The sequence below is a fragment of the Varroa destructor genome, unplaced genomic scaffold, assembly GCF_002443255.2.
Source record: "Varroa destructor unplaced genomic scaffold, Vdes_3.0 BEIS01000006.1, whole genome shotgun sequence".
NCBI classification, from domain to species: domain Eukaryota; kingdom Metazoa; phylum Arthropoda; class Arachnida; order Mesostigmata; family Varroidae; genus Varroa; species Varroa destructor.
Window position 1 is genome coordinate 8,854,401 of NW_019211459.1, and position 16,800 is coordinate 8,871,200.

General features: G+C 42.1%; 2 protein-coding genes across 15 annotated transcripts in view; one reads left to right on the top strand and one right to left on the bottom strand.

Moving 5' to 3' along the window:
* LOC111253556 (uncharacterized) overlaps positions 1-16,800 on the top strand; it is a 134,005-nt gene that overhangs the window by 3,537 nt on the left and 113,668 nt on the right. The gene's annotated exons all lie outside the window — the stretch shown is intronic.
* LOC111253362 (uncharacterized) overlaps positions 6,409-16,800 on the bottom strand; it is a 131,803-nt gene continuing 121,411 nt past the window's right edge. For 4 of the 7 annotated variants that reach the window (XM_022812639.2, XM_086993713.1, XM_086993708.1 and 1 more), the window contains one exon: positions 6,409-6,946. The gene's annotated coding sequence lies outside the window, so the exon portion shown is untranslated. Of the gene's footprint in view, positions 6,947-7,043; positions 14,474-16,800 lie in introns of all 7 variants that reach the window. The other 3 variants (XM_086993714.1, XM_086993707.1, XM_086993706.1) reach the window with 1 other exon arrangement.

Sequence of the window (16,800 nt, forward strand, 5' to 3'; positions counted from 1 at the left end):
TATCATATATATGAGAACGACTCGTTTAGGTTAGTTGACCGGCAGATCTATTGTAACTGCGCAGGACACTGGCACTAGTCAACAATGTATCACTTAAAAATCCAATATTAGGTAATATGTTAGAAATAAGAAATTCTCACGGTTCATGGCATTGACATGAATGATGTTTTTACACGACACTTGGATGCGTTTCATTCCGGGTAGGCTAGCCTGTGCTTACAATGAGGAGAAGCTTTTACCTGATGTAGTCTATTATAATACGAATCTTTCGTTTACTTTCGATTTTATAAAACGAAACGTTTATTTTAATATAATGTTATTATTATTGAAAGAGTGACAAAAAAAAAGCTGAAATTTCCAGCATTTGAGGCGAGTGGCCGAACCGCACAAACTGCTTGCTGACCTTTGAAACATTGTTAGATTATAAAGTATGTCTACGTTAGAACGATTCCTGCGTTGTAGATACTAGAAATTGTGACTGAAAAGCATATACTGTCATAAGTATCTTGTTGGCTGATTATTACATGCTCGATTTATGACAATGCAAATGATATAAGTTCATTAAAAAAAGATAGACACTCCAACGTAGTTTATGATGAACCATGTTTCTCTAATCTGCCCCAATAATTTACTACAATAATTGAAGAAATCATAGAATTGAAAATATCATATCTGTTACTATACAGCGATTCTGTACGTTAACATATACTTCGACAGAGAGAACTTGCAGGTAACTTAAATAGATTAAAAACAGCAAAGTCAATTACTCTTGGCATCTTTACTTATCGTCGACCATTTTGATAACCGTCATTTTTATCTCTGCCAGTATTTCGCCGACAGGGGGTCGGCAACAAGCAATGCCATTGGCGGTATCACGATAAAAAAGAAACGGTATTAGCCAATTTTGAATTAACGCGCGCGCCTACCACTATCGTTAATCGGCGGCAACTGATGTATGCCAGAATTACTGCATTTGTTATTGGTAGCATATTCTGCTAGCTCTTTTCTGTGAATATAACCCGCATGACTAGTATCGATACTCTGTCCTTCTAACGCTCGCTCCCTTGTGGTGCTGCCCTCTCCACGAGACTGCAGTTCTCCTTTTACTGATTAATATTTTCGTCATGTTTAACGTAGCCCTCAATACTGTCACCATCGCCAACAGTATCGTTCCCTCCGAAATCGTCACCGAACTTTTACTTTTTCTTTACTTCTTTTTTTTTTTTCTAGCTCACAAGTGGCGTTTCGGTCTGTTTTCTCTCGCGCTTTTCGAAGCAGTTATTTGCTCGGCTCGCCGGGAAGACATAGGCCGCGACCTTTGGCACACTTTATTGGCAAAAGCATACAGTCAGCATCTTGTGTTCTGCTGAAAATGCCGTAGCAGATATGCGGCGGCTGAAGTTATTGCTGCTGCCACGATGGAGACAAGTCCAGCACGTTACGCGCTGGGGCTGGCATCGATGTTAGCCCTATCAGGTCCCTGTCGCGAATCAGTACCGAATGTTTAATATGGCCGCTGCTGCTCGGCGCGTTAAGATCCGTAGTTTAAGAGCGTCCAACGAAGTGTCCAACCTCCTGACGAACCAATGAGCACAAAGCCACACACAGACACAGTCAGCTGGGGACGAATGCAAGGGATCGTATGGGTACATCGCTCTATGCAATGCGTCCTGTATAATACAATCAATCTATGGCTACGGTCTAGGGTCCGATAGTCAAGAAGCGTTTCTTCTGCAGTGATCAAATTGATGTCACTGCACAAATGGGGATATAACGACGCTACACTTCAGCGCAACAGAATAATAGAAGGCAAACGAAAGCCTTTTGTGAGATCGATCGTAAAGACGCTTTGGAATCAATCTGAGTGTTGGGTTTGAAAAATAAAAACCGATTGAATTATTGAAATACGATGCGCCGACCGTATAGCAGCTCAATGAATTATAACTCAGAGCGGCAAAGGGGCAAAGCTAATAATCAGTCGATTATATCGTGTTAAAGATGTTGGTCGTATTGACAGTATGGATGTTAATTGTGGCCCAAGACTTCAAGTAGGCCCAAAACCGTAGTCGTCTCAAGGTGGTCCAAGGATGTGGAAGTCTTGAGTAAACAATTATAACGGAATAGTGTTTGTAATAATCCGTTCTTGTTTATGCGTTTGTAATGATCAGTCTGAATCTTTTTGGCTGGACTGCTATGGTGGCCACTAACGTCATATGCTGATACTAAAATCAGAAAAAGAGTATGACAGTTTGATCTTGTACGTCTCTGTCTGAGTACGTTGTATGCTGACAGGACAACTATCATAGAAAAACGTCTCAGAACGACAGAGGAGGCATTAATTAATTAATGTTAGGCTAAAGATCCGGATGAGCCTGCGCTGTTGAGGAGTCGTTGCTTGCACTGTTTTCACGTACATTTTGTATGTATACGTGAAGATAGTACTAGAATAAATTCAAAGGCCTGAATAGTAAAAAAATGTCGCGAAGCTGACAAGGTCCGCCCACCAATATCCTTCCGGTAGCCTTATCTATTATTTTTATACCAGTGCCTTATCGTTGCACAGTCAGAGTCCAGACTTTCCACGTTCTGAATACACAAAACAAACAAAATATGCGCGACACAAGAAATCGTGTTCGGTATTGTAATGAAGACGTTAAACATCTTTATGTAAGCGGATCGTTGGCGACATGTCTGTTCCGGAACGAAAACTTCAGTAGCAGTAGTTTTACCGTTATCACACTGATCATCATCGCCGAAGGTACCGCTCCTGTTTGACTGAAAGCAACTGTGACTGCCTTTCCCCTTGTGTAATCGTCCACCTTCCGTTCCTACCTTCCTAACCCGCTGGTTGATAGGATAACATCAGAGCTTCATTTGACCGCTAACAAAACCGTGACAGTGTGTTGTACGTGGGCCGTATAATGCGCACCGTACATTTTCGCGGTTTTTGCTATCTGCCTGCAGCCGTTGTGGCGGTAGCAGCAGCTTTTTACAATGGTCGAAATAGCCGTACAGGTAAAAAAAAATCATGCAAAGATATCTGTTGTCTGATCAATACCTATCCGTTTTCGCAGCGCGATCCACCCCTCTTACCACAGTTAACTTGACTACATTTCAGATTAGGCTGCCGTCATATACAATGTGTTTTCGCGATGTTGTCATTTATAGGAACGTCATTGTCCTCGAATTCGTTACATCGCTGTCATCAATGAATCAGCTATCGTCAACACATCGATATTAACTGTATATTTAATGACAAATACAGACGACTGATTCGTAAGCTTGCTTGTGACAACCGCAGGTCTGACGGAATAATGACTAACAAGCCTCAGTGGACGGTGCTAGTAGAACCATGTTATGACAAGACGAAATGTACACTCAGTAGAAGACGAAACCCTTCGCACCTATCCTGCTGCTGTTTCGGATTTTCGTAACGGTTTACCGCGATGGACCGTCCAAAAATCCTGCAAAAACACGTAATCGGTTGCTGTTGCTGATACTGCGAAGCAACAATTGCCTTTCTTAATTTGGCAGCGGTGGTGACACTGGTAAGAATCGCAAAATTATGTCCTCGTATAATTCAAACATGGTTGGCCTTTGGCAGCGGTCCAAGTAGCTCGGTTTTTCAAGCTACCAGTTATTTTACTTCCATTAAACTCCACTCTAAGCTACAAAAAAAGAAAAAAGAAAAAAAAATATATATATATATATATATATATATATATATTGCCGTCTCAAATAGTTCGATTCCATTTCAAACGGATCTTTGTCCTCTTTCATAAGCCGTCCCACTGACTAATGCAAGATATTACTTGTACTTGTGCCACTGGTAAAAAATCAGACAACTCCCTGTTATTCGATAGTCCCCTTTACCTTTTCCCTCCGGACCACACAGGATACCCTTAACGAACTACGTATTTTGCAAATTTGACCGATACAGACACCGCTTACGTCCAGAGGCGGTAAGACGTGATTGCCAGCATGTCGACATCACGCAACTCCTTCTCGTGGTCATGGTAGTGACGTAGCTCATTGTTTGGATGGCAACAGACCACGGCAATATCGTACCATGGCAGCACTGTAGTGGGCGCTGAGGGGTTTTGCCTTGGTGTCGTTTGGTGCTGTTACTACCGTTAATATTTTCGTTATCCGCCTGTATCTGGTTGGCTAGCAACCGGTCGCCTCTTCGTCTCGTTATTGTTGATGGCAGCGGCGGCACCGACGTTTGACACGCATATTCGCGCACAGACAGATGCCAATGGTCTAGCTGCTTCTAGTAGGGCACGTAACGATGCTGCTGGGGAACGCCAATGGGTTTGGTCAAACCGTGTGTATAAGGCAGAACATTTCTTCGTGCTGCTTTCTTTTAGCGTGCGCGTTTTTTTCCCCTGTTATTTCTTTTTTCTTGATAGCGAGTACCGACCATATTCTTTTAAAGGGCGGGGGCACCAAGGGGGAGAATGTAGATTCGAAGGAGACTGCTTTTCGCAACTGGTGGTGCAAGCGGCCCCCGACTGCGACACAAAAGTGGCGACCGACTGCAGTCGCTAGGGAATTGCGCGTGGCAACGGACATTGGCTTGGTATAGCTAAAAGAACTGTTATAATTGGGCGCAGTTCAACCCTGAAATACTTTGTTTAACATGGGTACGCGGCCCTTGACGAGTTTTTCTTTTTAGCCGTTCTTCTCTCATCATAGTGTACGTGACTGCATACAGTTTGCGATTCTTGCATATTGCAATTACCAAACCGCATGAAAATATATACAAATACAGTAAATTTCACACCTATATATATATATATATATATATATATATATATATATATATATATAGGTGTGAAATATACATACATGTATCAATCAATAAATCAAGCAAAATATCAATAAACAACAATGCAGAAGTGGATAGATGGTCAGAACGAACCACTCACTTCGTGCCCGCGTTGTTCACGTAAATATTAGTTAGTGATAGGCAAGTCCCGCGGATTTTGAAATTGAATAACTTAGAAAAATAGGCAGTGCTAGCAGACGAAATTTGGCTGGTAGATGTCTGCATTTTCTAAGAACTTGTAAAAATTGATTGAGTTTATTCCGGAAAAAGTGAACTTAAAAGATACACTTTTTCGTCGCAATAATCAACGCGATCAGTTTTTTATTATTCGAAAACCACAATGCTGTGGAAATCCATCCAAGATTACTGAAGACATTATGGCAGGAAGCGTTAAGCGAAAGCAGAATACGTTCAACAACAGAAATTGGGGTGTTGAAGGCCGACAAGGAAATGGCCATGTGTCGGGATCCAAAGGATGCATTGCCGTAATTTAGAAGGCTTTTCACGAAAGTAGAGTTTGCTGTTTAAAAGCTTCGTCCGCTAAAACTGGCATTTAACATGTAAGACGTTACAGAATTTTACTGCAAATACTAAAAATGTGAAAACTAAGTGAAATTAGATAAATAAACCCCAGACCAGTTAGGAATCCATTCGACGTGTAATTTACGGAACCTTGATTAGCAAAAAAATCCGCTGTGTGTACGGTCGCCCTAGACAAGGCCTGGTTCAGTTTCTACCGCCTGCCAAATAAGGACGAGGCAAGAGATTGGCGTTGCTCTGGAGAGAAATCGATTTTGGTGGCAATGTCATGTAGGTTCGGACGTACGGTGATGATCGTACTGGCAACGGACATTAGGGGCATCCCTTACTATAAAATATCACCCCAAAGTTATAATAGTACGTGCATCTCGCTATCCCAAATTCCCTAAGAGACTCACGCACGGCAATCAAAAGTACATGTTCTGCTTATTTGATGACCACATCAGACTTCATCGTCGTGCCTCAATTACTTCCTGAATTGTGCAAGGGAATATCCAACGTTAACTTCAGCTTGCTTATTCTTCTGATCTAAGTCGATATGATTACGATTATTCTACGTTTATCTAAAAATTGAAATTGGTGGGCAAGCATATCTTATGATCAGTTTATTCTAAAGAGCCATATATGGAAGAATTACATATGGGAATGCAAATGGTAGATGTATGATTGCCCAGAAACAGCTCCAGCCTGGGACAAGTATGTAAAGAATAGTAACAATAATAAATATTAACAAATCATCATGCTAGCTCAATTAGTCAGAAGTTATTGAGTCTCAAAGTCCGTCAGGTTCGTTTGTTGCAGCCTAGAAGCTCGATGACTTGTCCATTTTTGCATCTGTATTCGAAAATGCTTTAGCCTTGAAATTAATTTAGCGATTGCAGCAAAGCTTTTTTTTTTTTTATTAACGGCCAATTTTCGCTGATATGTTTCCCGGTTTCATTTTGATTAGTGGTTCTCAGCCTGGCGTGTAGACAACAAATGTACGAACAGTATCTAACGCGACATCTTCTAGCGCAGTAAAGTAACACATGGCCGTATGATACATCCAATTCAACATATTTATTATACATAATGAGTTTTACAAATTACCTTGCAGCCTCGACATAAGACAATTTAAGAGCGGATCGTCAGTAACTGCAACGTTACCCCATATGTGTATTATACATCCATAGATTATAGGTCATGTCGACGTTGAAGCCAATGGCTTGGTTTACCCTGCCATACGCACTGGCATCAATAATAATCATAGAGCAAGACTCATGCAGTACTAATGGGACAATGTATCACCAGCACAAATGCGGTGATGGCCGAAATCGCGTCCGCAAGACGACGTGACATCCAAAACAACAAACATTTCCTCTACCCTATTAAAATGACTACGATTTGGCTTCTGCGATGAAACCGTCTGTCGTAGCATAAACAGTGGCAGTAATAGCGGGAGTGGTAGCCGGAAACCGTAGTAGTCCGGTGGAAAATGGGTATTCGGACCCGGCTGGACTTACAAACCTAGCGGTAAACCGGCTGACAGCCTTCCAATTGCTGCTTGGCGTCCATTCATCGACGACTCGTCTGTAACTAACACGTCAACATGAAGATATATTACTGATCGTTCCGACCACTGCGACAGCTGCGACTGCAACAGCGAAAGTGCTGACCGCGCTGAAGTATTTACCTAGAAAGTGGCTTTGGCAGTTCTGTAAGTTCGTTATCGGTCCGGTCTTCGAAGGCTTCGGTTGTCGTTCGGCTCCCGTTTGTACATTGATTTTCTATTTCTCGATGATCTCATTTCTTTCGATAAAAACTGATTATCACTATACGGTGTAACATATAGCTTGTTGGGGCACGGCGTTGGAAATGGGCATCACTACTATATATACCTACGTGGGAAAGCTATAATGTGATGCGTCGCGAGAATGTGTGAGGTGTGTGATTTGTGTTTAATGATTTCTGCAGAAGCTGAAATACTACCGACTGAACGGAACGGACGAGGGCCGCAGGCCTTTTACCCCGGGGAAAGTAACATGTAGTAATTAACCTTTTTCATTGTAATCACATGATGGCGTCATTAATGTCAGGAGCCGACTATTCAGTAGTAGACAAAAAGGCGTTCCGTTCACAGTGGCATATGGGGCACAATGTCCTACATTTAGAGAGGCACTAAATCAACTGTATGATACATATATATGTAAGTAATGTTCTTAAATGGGCATCAGTTGGTCGGCTATGTTGTGAAGCCGTCCGAAGATTTAAAGTCCCAAAGTAAGACGGCTCGATGATGCAGCACCAATAATTTTTTAGACAATAAGAAGATTTGAAAAAACTTAGCGGGAAAGCACGAAGACATTCAGGCGGTGGCAGTAAATCTCTTCTAAACCGGTCAATGACAAATCAATAACCAGTCGAAATCCTAATCGGAACATCTGTAAGTCGTCACACCTATATACAATAACTTAATCATATGATATTCGGCACTGTTCAAGGCTGCAATGGAACAGAATAGGTTTTTGATGATCGTACCGTTTTACTATGCATATTTGTACATCACGTGCTGATTTCAATTTTGGTCAGTAATTTGAGTGATATATAAAGCAATTTAGATGTTCACTATGTAACTCTAACTTTCGATAGCCATTAGATTGAATTTATCTAACTGTTCATTGTTACTAATACGCTATTGGATTGGTCTCTTTAGGTCCTCGGGTTGAAGTCAGGTTCTGAGGAACATCTCAACGACTTTTGTAACTCAAGTCATCTTTGGCTGACATCAAATAAACTCAGATAGAGGGATAGGTTAATGACTATACTATATATATAATGAAGGAATATATAAATTATATATAAATTACGACTTTATCATTTCTCTTCAAACGCGACTACGTTCGTTATTTAACTCGATGGGCTACACACGACATGCGGCTTATTTGAAAGCAGTAGACAAAGTTGTAGACGTAAAAAAAAAAGCAAGATCTATTAATCTTGGCTTCTATAGCTGAAAATTGAGTTCATTTCTGCTATTAAATAGAAAATTTGGCACGTAGCACACTGGCCAAAGAATGGTGAGCTAGCAGTGTAAGAACGCTTTAAAATGCGTGACCCGCAAAGGAAATGATTAGCACCTAATGGAACTACACAACAAAACCGGTCCAATCAAATCTCTTTCATTTATCTACCGGACGTAAAGCCCATCTGGATTTTAGCGTGAAAAGAAAGCATTTTAATGAAAAAAAAATAACACCAGATGAATTTATCCCCTATGGCATTTTTCCGCGTCTCGTCTGCTTTGCCTATTTGATTCTTCATCCGACACCATCTTCGTCCATGCAATTATATTCCTGTTACCGTCCGTCACGCTACCTGTAATGTTTCGTAGTATTTTAGTACCGCTAGATAGCAATAATGATCACAGCGTTCTACCAAGATCGACGGACACCGCAGACGATGGTATCGACAGAGCCTCTCCGTTAACGTCGTTTATCCAACATGTTTAATGCCGCAAACACAGCAAACCCTGGCGGATGTTTTCGGATTGATGTCCTGCATCAAATGCCGCTAGTACAGTGTCTAATACGCAAAAAATACACAGTTTTTGTGATCTGAGATCGGCTGTTTTTCATTAATCAGTACAATGATCAACATGATCATTGTACTAGGAAAGATGGTTACGTGCCTCTGGCAGATTTATACGAACAGCAGCAGTGGAAGATACCTGTGTTATGGTACCGAGCCGGTATCGCACGTTCGGCAATAGCCACGCATATAAGCATAGCTATTTCGCAAAGTCACCAGATAGCCAAAAATCAGTCCGGGCTGTACCTCCACTGAGTCTCTTCCAATGAGGAAAACTACCAGCCGAAGTAGGATACGATGATTATAACCATAACCATTTATTTGCAATTAGCTAAAAGTATGAAGGGGCCCGATCTGATTTCAGTGTTAGCTTGACAGGAGCGTCCTGGAGAATATGGCTGCATATGTGCACTTATTAGACTGTTCTTTTCCTTATCCCCTTGTTTCTGTTGTGTTCACCAATGATTGCATTATCCGGAGAACGCATAGGTGGTGGCATCCGCGTTGCCTAACAACGTCTCTTTCTATATACGTCTGTGTATAGTTCGTCATTATAAGTTTGACCGGTCCGGCCCTGCCGGAGGACAGGCATATTGCATCTTCCAACTTACAGTTCTGCAGATATTACTACTCAAAGCGCAGTACGATAACAGTATACACACGCAATCGACATTACTTAGACATTATCGGATCACCAGTCATAATCACAATTGTTATCTCGAATCAGCTCGGAACATGAACCAGCTCGCGCCAGAAGCGAGCACCCAACACACGATCAGGTGATCTGCTATATTATTTCTGCTACTATGACAACTGCCTAACGCCAGCGACTACCGCAATACATAGGAATCTATGGCGTCATACTTGGCGTAGCTTTTTAGCTGTTTTTAGCATCTCAATGAAAGCAGCCTGGTCTGATCGGCACTCTTCGCCGTTTCTTCGATGGGTTGAAGTCCTACCGGTCAGCTGGTCTGTTATTAACCGGATTAGTTTTCAGCTTGCCAGCTGATGTGAGCAAGCTCGTCTTTTCGCCTCCATCACTCGTTGAGTCAGCGGTTTCGCGCTTTGTGCTGCCACTGACGCAACTCGTATTGTCGTAAAATGATGTGGCCAAGTTCTGCGACGCTTGAAGCGCTGGGTACAGAGAATCGGACAAAAATCTAAAAATTAGACAAGATAAATCGTTCATTAATTTGCTTGTGATGGGCACTGTCAAACGGCGTGATGGGCAGCAGTTTGGGAATTAGAATTGCCTGCAAAGCTTGATAGTTGTTTCGACATTGTCGCTGTATTAAAATAAGGACAAAGGAGCACTGGCGCCTTAAAGCACTGTATGAATCTCTAATATCCGCAATGGCCACTCAATGCCAAAAAAAAGTACGAGTATTTATTACATAAGCTCACTGTCACTTGTGGCAAAAGGGTTGGTAAGGGAGCCCTTATCTAGCGAAGACCTGTCGATGGGTTCGATGATATGGTCAAAGGAGAATAATTGGTGGAAGCTATCTGTGAAAAAATCGCGGCTAGACATATGCATTGACAGCCAAATAATGCACAGGGTCCGTTATCATCTTCCTAAATCAGCCCAGACAGCAATTCATGATCAAGATTTGTTATCTACCTGCAATCTTTTCACAATCTGAGTAAACGCGATAGAGAAGGAACTTGAGTCTACCATCTGCGTACCTCGCCTATGATGCGCACTTTGCGTCATATTCCGGGTCTGTAATAATCGTCAGGGGGATTGACGGATAAGAGGGTGATGTTTTGAGTAAAACGCGCTCAAGCCGGATAGGTTTCAAAAAGTCTGAAGTGCTAAATCTAAACAAAGGGTTAACTAAGATTTAAAGTCCGATAAATAGAAGACGCCAAGATGAGTCCTCGCTAAGCCCTTAATTTATCCAAGAACGAGCAGGAAAATTATAGCCAGATATGACTGAATGCGATTATAGCCATTCAGAAAATAACACCCTTAGAAGATATTTACTCTATGTGTCCACTGTAGATGAACAGTGGCGTCCTACCAAAACAATGAAGTTTCACTAGTTAAAGTAAGTCGAATAAAAATATGGCGTATCAATGGGGGGGTAAACTCAATAGTGTTTCACAGTAGTTTTAAAGGTCATCTGTGGTTCCGGTTGTGCATGTTCGGCCAAGCAATCGCCAAACCTGCAATCAAATGCAGCCGAATAGATAAAAATTTAGAAAAGTTGGCGACGAAAGTTTACCAGACCATACAAGCGCGCTCTGTGAACTGGATCAGAAAAGCTTCACGTAACTTGTCCGCAAGAAGTTCTCGACGCATATGGCCATTTGGCCTATTGAAGAAGGTCCGACTGCGACTATCTGGCGGGCCTGTGTTACCGCTCGTATCATAGTAATCCTATCTCTTTACTAGGAAAAAAACTGGTCTGATTAGTTCAGCGGATTCGATCGTGTCCGTGATATAGTTCTTCCGTTGGCCGCTGCTTCGCTACCTCTTGAAATAAATGTATAATTTTTACCTCTTCTCCAGCATTCGTTTTTCTTGTTGCTGGACATTATGTGGTACAGTTGTTGTCTGTTGATAACTTAAATCAAGTCACGGAAAACAAGGTTTAATTAGTGGTACATTTCACTCCCAGTCATCAGCTTTTCGAACGCGCGACACAACAGCTGGCCAATTTTTTTTTATCAGTAGCAAATTGTCGAGCGATTGATGGATACATCCAGGTCGCGGAGGTAGGACAAGTGACTCCGACTGAATTCATAGGACTGACTTGTGTGTGTGTGTATGGCGCAAGAGTGATGCTTCATTATCAAGGGTCGAGCTAGCGATAATCGGTGGCTACAAGATCACATCACTGCTTACAGCCAATGTTGCGGGTACCCGCTCCAACCCCCCCCCCCCCTCCCCCCACTACCGAACTGGTTTACACCATGGAATATATATATAAGATATAACATTAAATAAAACCTATAAGTCGAAGTAAACTAGCTTGCCAAAAGACAGGACACCAAAATACCACTAACCTTTGTACAATACAAGTGATTACTAAGTTTTTATTGCAATCAGTAGGCGCTGTATAGACCATCGTTGTGAGAGCCTAGATGGAATGGCCGCAACATCATTCAGATAAGGTCATTGGTTTGTTTTTACAAGTCGAAGATAAAAAAACGCTGGCTTATCAAAAGGCAACCAGGCAAACTGTCTGAAAAACACAAGATGCCTACACGCTAATTAAACTGGGCTAAAAATTCGAATTCATGATACCGAATAGTGCTCATGGTAAGAAAGATCTTTAAACCCAAAAACAAGCGGCCAAAGCTTCTAGTGGATAGAGGGGTCCGAACAAAGTTCCAGCTTGATCATTCGATTTATTCGCCTATTTTATAATATGTTCTCTTGAGACATCGAAACCAATTGTTGACCCGCGGACCCGTGCTTCTCATAACTGAGCGGCTGATATTGGTCTTATATGTGTATCGCATCTCAGTCCCTGTTTATCTCTATTAAATGATAAATGTGTTTTCCCATCTAATTTTCCCGTTCGCTTTTTTGACGACTATTATGACTAATATATATATATATATATAATATGTATAATAAAACTTCAACGAAACTATCGGCTTTTATGATGTTATTTCACTTTCAGTATCAAAACATCGAAAGTATAGTTTGCCTTACGTAAGGCTCCGATGTCAGAGTATGATCCAAAGGAGAGAAGCATAACTGAGTCGTTCCAATGAGGCAGGCATCGACAGACGACCAAATTAACTAACCAGTCAAATCAGATACACAAACAGCCGTATACAAACCGTGCTACTAGTAAATATGATCGCACAAATTTTATTAAATGCAATCGAAGATTATGTCCACTTGTTCCCTTGCTAAATAATATCATGCACAGAACGTATAATAATAATAATCAAATGTACTAAATAGCTTTGCTTGTTCAAATATTGCGGGCGGGCGAGCGAGCGAGCGAGCGGGCGCTCACTTCTCTAATGAAATTCCCCTCGCAAAGCGGAACCCGCGTCTCTCTATTTCAATCCATCGTGGCTTCCCAAACAAATGCTGCTCCCCTTCTTCCACTGCTATGCATAACTTTTGAGAATTCGTATTATTAAATAGTGCATATGTATACATATGACATTACTTATTTCAGATATCACACGTAATAATGTCGTACTATCAGACAAATAAACCTGCCAGCAGGGTTTATAGGAACGTGGAAAGCTTTATCCTGATCGCACGTGTCTCCACCACATCCATAAGGGCAATGTCGTGAACAATATCCGGGTGCTTGATGAAGAAAGTCTTACGTATTTTCCATCGTGGGTAGTCTATACTCTAAAAGGTTTTTTTATACAGCTTACGTTAGCCTCTTTGCACGTCAAACTTAGACACTGAAGCCCATAGATGCGAATAATGCAAAACGACTATTTCTTAAAAGGTTTCCTTTTAGTTTCGCAACAACGTCAGCTATTGTCCTTATTTTCCGATCCTGGTTGTCTACCTGCCTTATGCCTATGAGGAAGCCGCTCACGTTATTGTACCTCACACATTGCGTTACGGGAATAACAAGGCGATGCGTTTTCCTATTGCATATTTGTTCGTTAGCACATGACACAGAGTATACTGATGACCGCAAAAGATTCACCTATCTTAGGCCAGTAATACCCGTAGATCTGCGCCATGGCTCTTTCTGATTGTTTACGAAAAAGTATAGGCTGATTAACTTCTCCTTTGTAAAAAAGGCCAATCAGTTTTTCGCAGCTAGCATCGTTATTATCGCTTATATCTTTGTTATTATTACTACTGTAGCAACGGTGGACCTTCATCATGTGTCCATTGCATCTGTTTGTTATTGGCGTTAGCACTTCCGCGAACCATTCATGTTGTGCATATATATCTTCCAAGCCGTGACACAGTGGACTCTGAACAGGCGGCTGTTTGTTATTTCAACAATATATAGTACTAGTCGTTGCTGTACGTTACCGACATTAGCCCATTTCGAACAAATCGTGGGGCAGTTGACGTTCAGGCACTGTGTTTGTGTATGAAGAACATCGCCTCAAGCTGCTCGCCTAGTATTGGCATCAGTTCGCATTTATCTGTAGGACAGTCCGGCGCCCCCCAATCCGTTTGCGTAGCATAGATGCCACAGAAGCGGTCCACCGTCAGGCTTCCCGCCGCAACACCAGAATGGCATCAGTCAAATCCGCAGCGTTGGACGCACCAGTTAAACGACGATACAGAAGACGCCGAGGACTATTCCAGAGTCGCTCAATTTCTTGTGGCGTGCTCGCGACTGTACAGAACCAAAGCCGCACGTCGAAGCACGTGGGGCAGCCACACAGTCTGTTCCAACTAGTACGAGTATAACATAAAGAATATACAGGGTCGTCTGTGGTGCAAACAGCTTCTATGGTAACACCAGCATGCGTTGAAATTTCTAGCGACGTATTGTTCTGATTGTTGTCTCTGTTGATGTAGGAGGTGATACCGTTAGAAGAAGATGCCTTCGACAGTGGTTCCTCAGACACAGTTATCTGCACGGAAAAGAAAATAACAGTTAGCGTCGATGTAGACGCAATCCGTTACGCTATGATCTTATCGTAAGATGTTTTTCGTTTATTTTCTTATGAAACGCTGCCGGCCTATTACACCGCTAGTCGCGTGCCTACAATATACGTGGCGGTCGAGTGAGACGGCCAATAAGGTGCGCTACGAATTCGAAGTCGAAATCACCCAGATTTGTGTCTCGCCATTATTATGCGTGTACACAAACAAACGATACATGATGTCTATGACTAGAAGAAGGTTCTCGTGATAGTGAACATTTTGAGAAAAGAACATAATAGAACAGCTCAAATTGCAAAAGTAACGGATAGTTCCTCATCAACACGTCCTCACACCGTGGCAAGAAGAAGTAAAGCAGATGTGGATAGAACAGTCTCTGTTACCAATACTACCGCGTTAATATCAACCTTTTACTCTAATCGTTGACGACTTTCTCTAGCTTCGGTCAATTAGCAACGTTTGCTGAAACGTAGCTCAAAGCAGATTGCCATACCATCCCGAAGTTCACTAGCATCTACATAGAACAGCTCGAACAGTTGCCGTTGGCTGAACATCCTCAACAGTTAGCGTCTATGCCTTCCATTGAATGATTGCAGTGAACCGTTACAACGCCCAGTTCTTCCACAGGAGAGTGAATATCCGGATCTTTTCCATTTTCTGCCCTTTTTCCAGCTTGCATTAGTTTTTACGGCAAGAACAGCAGTCCCCGCCGCTGCTGCCACTGATGTCAATCGAAACTTGTTTTCTAGAATTGTTTTGGCACACATAAGAACGTCCGCTTTTGCAAGTATTCCGCCGTGAAGACCGAGTAGCCCCGGTCGACACCGTTGGATCTCGCAGATATCGTCGATCGATCGATCGATCGATCGATGCGAAACGAAACAAAATACGCATATTCATCTGTAACAGTATGTATAAGCGCCCACAATCTAAATCGTCAAGAAAGACTGATACCATAGATGCACATGTGGGCGGGCGGCAGCCCCCAGCGACATGACGGCAAAGCACACTGAAATGAATCATTGTTGTGAGAAAATCTAATTGAATCTGATAATTATCTAAAGAGAACGAAGCTAGGCTCAAGTTCCGCCGATGACCCACTGTCTTTTTATCGAAATTCCTTTGTTTCGTTCATTTATCCTTTTGACGATGGCAAAGAAAGATTTGTTTAATTTATCCATTACATAAACCTATTTTATTCGTCCAAGATTGCCAATCGACTTAAAAGTGAAGCGGGTCATACATGCGTATATATCGTATATGCTGTAGATCTGGCACATGCCTATATTGATTACGACGGACGGACGGACGGACACTGCTGGAGCCGGCAAGACAGAAGGGTAAAGGGAACTGCTGTAACTAAAACGAATAAAGCCTGCACATTTGTCGCAGTTCATAATATTTTTAGTGAAGACTGTCACTAACGAGGAAACTGCGAGTGAAAGAGGTATAGTGAGGAATCCAACGGCAATTACTAAATGTGGTACGAGTCTTGGGTGAAGATGAATCATACAAAGTATGTAGAGATCGGCATTAAAAACGCTGTTAAGCCTCGATTGTTTGATTCACTTCTTATTTAATATCGCTCAAAATTGACGGTAACCAACAAATAGGAAAATGACGCGGGTCACGCGGACAAGGCAAGAGCACAAATGACCTCTTGCCAAAACTAACCAAGCACGTAAAGCTTACCACATTGAATCTTCGTTCTGTGATTCCGTGCGCGGCGCGACGTTGATCATTGCAAGAAAATGTAGCAGGCGTCCAGTCAGAAGAATGGGAATTGGCATCGATTTTCGCTGTTGTTCGCACACAAAACGAACTTTGCATGAAAAAACTGTAGAAGCAGAAGTGCGAAGGCATTTTGTTACAGTTTTTGATAAGAATTAAAAAAAAAAAACTCATCTCTGCAATTTATTACGCTATTTTTTCCTTAGCAATTTTTATTGGAACGTAGGTAGAGATCCGTGCTAAACTGAAGCAACAGCTTGCAAGCTACAGAACGACGGAGCTAATGTCATGATCATTAACAACAGCGGGCCCTTGATCGTGACCGTGGCCACGTGTCCATCTCTTTAGCTTTGTACTAATCCTCTCAGTGGCTTAACTGGTAATCATTCGGAAAGGTGACGCTGCGATTCCCATCCGCCGTCGGCAGAATTGTTCCTAGCCGCAGTAAAGACGCCATTGTTGCTGATGCCGGTCGAGTGGACTGCAAGATCGTCCTGGAGCCGCCTGACCTTGGAGACGTGGAAAAGGAGGTGCAAGTAGGCTTATATACATATATATATATATA